This window comes from Ictidomys tridecemlineatus, chromosome Y (assembly GCF_052094955.1).
Source record: "Ictidomys tridecemlineatus isolate mIctTri1 chromosome Y, mIctTri1.hap1, whole genome shotgun sequence".
In the NCBI taxonomy this organism is placed as follows: Eukaryota; Metazoa; Chordata; class Mammalia; order Rodentia; family Sciuridae; genus Ictidomys; species Ictidomys tridecemlineatus.
The window spans coordinates 18,280,201-18,286,553 of record NC_135494.1 but is presented as its reverse complement, the minus strand read 5'-3'; positions in this window follow the sequence as shown (position 1 = coordinate 18,286,553).

The window sequence follows — 6,353 nt, the reverse complement described above, 5'->3', positions numbered from 1 at the left end:
CCATGCAATCCAGCTCAGTCCCCGCAGATGGAAGGCCTCTCCTGTGGCACAGGCTTGACAGCTCCACGTGACCCCAACTCAAAGGGCTGCCCTCCAGCCCACTGTGCGCTTCTTGGCTTCGCAGCTCTCCAGAGCAGCCAGGGCTCTCTGGGCGCAGAGGGGCTCCCTGCCTCATGTCCCCACAGAGGCCCTGGTTCGCAGCAGCTGGTGCTGGCTTTTAGCTGGTTCATTTTCTTCCGGGGCTTTTCTCTGGGGAGGTGTCTGGTGCGGGGAGGGCGACTGGACGCGCTGGGATCCGGGCGCCATCGGGCACCAGGGACAGCGTCCCTCACCTTTTGGGCGAGAGGCTAATCGCGGGGCTCCAGACATAAGCGAGTCACTCCAGCGGCTGGGCCGGTCAGGGCATCCCGGCTGCGGTGCACCAGATGCTCCTGTGTCTGGGCCGCGCCAGGGGACTCTGCCCCAGCAGGCTGGCAGAAGGCCCCAGTTGCGCTGGGCTGTCCACGTGACACAGCGAATTGGCCCAGGGGTGAAGGACCTGCTGTGGCGGGAGGATCTGAGGCGGGTTTAATTAAAGGATGACTTATAAAAGGACAGGGGCTCTAGAATAATCTTTAGGGCTAGCCAGGCTGATCTGGAACCCTCCTCAGCCCCTCCCCAGGTCAAAGGGAGAGGGAGACGCTGCTGCTTCCGCAAGGAGGAGCAGGGAGGATGGAGACATGTCTGTGTTCAGAGGGGCCAGAGCAGAGTAAGAAGGCAAAGCCCTCTGTCCAAAAGGCACGGTCACCTGAGAGGTATTACAGTGTCTTCAGGGGTTCCTCCTCCTCCCCTCTTCCTCTCTCGCGTTTTCCGTTCTCCTTCTCTCTCTCTGTCATGTTGCTTTTCATTGACTATTTAGAGTCGCACTCCCTCCAGAGAGGTTACAGACCCTCGCAGGCATCTGCTCTGGATCTTAGCAGACCCTTCCTCCCCACTGCAGGGTTCTGCTGCCTCCAGCCACAGGACTGGGTGAATGGGTCACGCCCCAGCAGGAGGCGAGCAAGTGGAGCCAAGCATCCTCCATTCCCAAGAGCTGCCACCCCAGCCAACATGGCAGGAAAAGCAACCCCCCAGGAATTAAAACCTTCACCCCAGGATGCACCAGGCACCCGCAGGAGCTGGGGAAAAGGCTCAACCCTTCAAGAGGTGCCTATGGAAATGGCCAGGGTGCTGCCGACTTGTGGGATGGTGGAGAACGGCCACAGCCATGCCCCAGGTGTGGGCACCCTACCCTAACCCCCCATGCACCCACACCTTACCTGGGGGGTAGCATGGCAGCAGTTGCTGCACCAGGGGAGAAGGGAAGGCCATGTGAGGCCAGGGCACTCAGTGGGAAAGCAGGTGGCTGAGAGCCCACCTTGGGAGATGGGCCTCTCCTGAGGCAAGGCTCCAGGTCCTGGCACATGCTCTGCTATCCCGATTGAACTTCCTTTAAAATGCAAACTCAAAGCAAATTATTAAGAATTTCAGGATGGCCACTGCAGAGCCAGGGCCATTCTGAATGTGGGACCCTGTGTAGCTGTGCCAGTCCTACACCTATGAAGCCATCCCTGAGAGGAGAGGGACAAGACCAGCTGGAGATGACACCCTAGAAAGGCAGTCAGGGAATAAGACCCCACCTTCGCTTTCCTCCCCATTTCTGGGTGGGTCTCTTCAATGGGAGAACCCAGATGCCAGCCAGAAGGCAAGATTGCCAGTGGAACAGAATCCACAGAGGTCAGCCTCCTGGGGCCGATGGAAGGACCAACGATGTGGAGAGTCTAATCCCACCCAGTCTGCACCTTCGCGCCTCAATATTCACTCTTTAATATGGGTGGGAAAAAGCTACCATATCACTGGAAGCTAATGTCAGCTTGGTCATTGGTATAGTCTGAATGATTGTGTCCCCCAGATTCATGTGTGGATCCCTAACCCCCCATATGATGGTCTTAAGAGGTGAAGCCTCAGTGACATGAGGGTGGGGCTTTCAGGAATGCAACTGGTGTCCTTATAAATTTCCATTGTTTATAAGCTACCCTACCTATGGTAGTTTGTTACAGTCAAACTCCCACCTGAAACAGAAAGGGAGCCACCAGCGACATCCTCTATATAAAGTAGTGGGACTGCAGGCAACAATGAAGTAACAGCAGCATGACTGCAGAAACCCTGCTTCTGTAGCTGGTCCCAGGACCCACGGGGTAATGACATCCCTTCACCTGCTCCATGATCCCCTCAGCCTTTGCTAAACAGGGATCTTTAGCTGGCAGAGTGATCCCACCTTCCTCTCCTATGGGAACTCCACTGGCAGTCCCGTCTTACTTGGGTTGCTATAGTTTTTTCCATAAACTTGTACAGTGGGACATGGAAATATAATAAGAGATGTCCAATGCACCTCCAAGACTCCAGACCTGGCTCTCCCTGCCCCACTGTAGAGCAGATCTTCCCTTGGCCATTGGGACTGCTAGCATAGGCAACATAGCACCCCTCCCCGTGCATGTGGTTTGGCAGCACGAGGAGCCCAGAATAGGCAGGGATATTCCACTTGCAGTGCTTTGGTACCTGGTAGAGAGAGTCTCCCTTAAGTTCCAACACTGCTTTGGTTTGGAAGAGTGTATCCCTCAGGTCCATGAGTTGGAAGATGGGTCTGCAGGGTGATGCTATGGGGAGGTCCTACGGGCCTTTAGGAAGTAGGGCCTAGGTCACTGAAAAAGCACCCCAAGGTACATTCTGGGACCTCATGCCCATCCTCTCTTTTTCTTTGCTTCCTAGCTCATGATGTCAGCAGTTTGTTCCATTGTGCACTCCAAAGCCCCAAAGTAGTGGGGGAGTCACAAGGTCTAGGGATGGATCCCCCAGAACCATGAGCCCAAATAAGCCTTTGGGCTATTATTACCTTCTATCCCTGGCTAAAGGACCACCTTGCACAGCTCCGTGTGGGAGGAGCCTGGAAGTAGCGCCCTGGAGGCGGGGCTGCAGCTCCGGGTGTGGTGGGTCAGGCTCCTGGGATCCAGGAGCTGAGAAGGTGAGCTGACCCAGAGCGGCCCCGATCTAGGCGCCCACACGAGGGTGGGACCCGGGAGGACTCTGCCGCCACCCTGGAGCCTCCGTCCCGGGCTGCCTGTCCCCTGGAGCCGCCGGGGCGGTCCCCACAGCGCCCACCGCCCGACCCTGCTGTCCCGGTTCTCACCTGAGGGCTCTCCTCAGCGGAGCTGCTGGTCACAGCGGGTGGGTTTTGATTTGCAGGGTCCTGTTCAGGATGCGGTGGCCTCAGCAGTGTGGCCTGCGCCGTGGACCTCAGAGAAGAGGTGGCCTGACCCGCAGGCCCCCTGGAGAGGGGAGGGCGACGGAGGAGCCCAGGTGACCTGGGGGCAGGAGGCGGCTTAAAAGACAGACCCGCCCAGGTATTTCAGGTGTCACTGACTCTGTGTCCTTTTGTTTTCCTGTCGCACCTGTGGATTCTGGGGTTTAAGTCCTCGCTTTAAAAACCCTCTCCTGGTTCCTTCTGTGTACCTGACCCATCATTTTAAACTATGTTCCAAGGTCACTTTTTGGTGTATGTGTGGTTCTGGGGATTGAACCCAGGTCCTTGAGCCTGTTAGGCAAGTGACCTACCTGAGCTCCACCCTCAGAGACCCTTGTAATTTTTTCCCCCTTGGCCACAAGGTCTAATTGCCAAGGCTGACCTCAAAGGTTCCTCTTCCTCAGCCTCCCTGGTGGCTGGCATGACAGGCATGCACCTGGGACTGCCACACTCTAGCCTGTGATGGGAACTCATGTGCCTCTGTCCAGGGCTGAGCATGGTTCTGCAGAGCTGTGCTCCAGGCTCCCTGCAGGGCTGTGGAGGCTTCTGCTGCCCAGCAGCCCTGGTGCCATGGCCAATGCTCCTCCCAGCCTGGGGCATCAGCTGCCCATTGCTGTAGGCTAACCGTATTTTCTTCTTATGGCACTCGTACATTCTCTGGAGTATGTTGGATGGTTTGTCCATTAGGAGTCTAAAGTTTAACAGTCCACTGTTTTAATGAGTGTCTAGTGGGAGTATAGTTACATTGCTGGTAAGAGAATTAAATTGATTTAACACATAAGAAGGTTAGTTTGGTAACACTGATTAGTAATGCAAACACACTGACCCAACAATTCTGATTCTGGATATTTACCCTCCAGTATCCTGCAAATATGTATTCATAAGCTGTGGCATGCACTAGATAATCTTTGTGCATACATAATTAGACATAAAAATGTTAGATGATGAAACACTGTCATGAGAACGAGATAAGCCATAGACTGGGAAAAAATATTTGCAAAAGAAATGTGATGTGTCAATATTGGATCATTGATTTCAACAAGTGCAAGACTCTGATGTGTGCGATATTGATGGCATAGGGGTTTTGTGTATGTGAAAGGGTCTATGTCAGTGTGGTAGCCATCTTGGGATGCCATAGCAAAATGCCACAGACTGGACGGCTTAACCAACAAACTTTTTCTTCCCAGGTTTGAAGGCTTGGGGGACTAAGATCAAAGTGCTGGCCAATTCAGTTCCTGATGAAGGCCCTTTTTCAAATGGGTATCTTCTTGCTGTGTCCTCACACAGGAGAGAGAAAATGGAGGAGGAGGACATTCATTCAGTCCATGGCAGGGAACCCTGTTTACATTCCATTTAGTTTTGCTGTGACCCTAAAACTTCCCTACAAAATTAAAAAAAAATGGTGATGACAATGAAGAGACCATCAGGGTGACAAGGTAGAGTGTGCTGATGGAATGAGTGGGCTTCTTGTCTACTATGAGATAACTAACTGTCTTGATGTGAATTTGTCTCTGTGTCTTCTATTCTATACCATTGCCCTACATGTCTGTTTTGGTGCTAATATCATGCCATTTTTTGTTACTATAGCTTTGTAGTATAGTTTAAGGCCCGGTATTGTGTTGTCTCCTACTTCACTCTTCTTGCTAAGGATTGCTTTGGCTATTCTGGGTCTTTTATTTTTTTAAATGAATGTCATGATTGCTTTTTCTATTTCTATAAGGAATGATAGGATTTTAATTGGAATTACATTGAATCTGAATAGCACTTTGGGTAGTATGGCCATTTTGACAATATTAATTTTGCATTTCAAAGAGCATGGAGATTGTTCCATCTTCTAAGGTGTTCTTCAATTTCTTTTTTTAGTGTTCTGTAGTTTTCATTGTACAGGTCTTTCACCTCTTTTGTTGATTCCCAAGGTTTTTTTTTTTTTTGAGGTTATTGTGAATGGAGTAGTTTTTCTAATTTCGTTTTCAGAAGATTCATCACTGATGTATAGAAATGCATTTGATTTATGGGTATTGATTTTATATCCTGCTATTTTGCTGAATTCATTTATTAATTATAGAAGTTTTCTGGTGGAGTTTCTTGGTTCCTCTATAGAATCATGTTGTCAGCAAATAATGATAGTTTGAGTTCTTCTTTTCCTATTTCCTATTTTCATATTTCTTTAATTTCTTTCATCTGTCTAATTGCTCTGGCTAGAATTTAAGGACAATGTTGAATAGGAGTGGTGAAAGAGAGCATCCCTGTATTGTTCCAGTTTTTAGAGAGAGTGCTTCCAATTTTTATTATAATTCTTGGAATTGAGTAGATTAGTTCCTCTGCTTTATTTGCAAAATTATTTTAGTTTGGGTTAGTTAGCTGCTCAGCACATGCTGAGTGTGTGTGTATACACACACACACACACACACACACACACACAGAGAAGAAAAAGTAGTTTTGGTTATTCTAATTCCTTTGCCTTTTAAAATAAAATTTACAGAAACAATCTTGACAGGCCTTTGATAGAATTGTGTGAAACCTGTGTGTCAGTTTGGAGGAGAATTGCCATCTGAACTATTTTGAATATTCCAATCTGTGAACATGATATGTCTCTCCATTTATTTAAGTCTTTTTTAGTTTTTCACATCAACATTGAAAACTTTTCTCCATATCAATCCTGATATATTTTGTTGGATTTGCATTCATGCATTTCACTGTTTTTTTGAGTGATTGTAGTTTTAATTTCTATGTGTAAATCTTCATTGCTAATCTATGGAAATATGATTAATTTTTGTTTATCTTATGTCTTTCAAACTTACTTGGAATATCAAGAATTGTTTTTGTTCTTGTTTTATTCCATGGGATTTTCTATATATGCTATTATATCATCTGTAAATTGAGGGAGTTTTACTCCTTCCTTTCTAATCTGTATTTTTTTATTCTTTTGCATTCCTTAATACAGTGACTAGAATTTCTAGTATTCTGTTGAATAAGAGTGGTGAGAGTGGAAATCCTTGCCTATTCTTGTTCTTAGTGGGGAAGAATTCAGTCT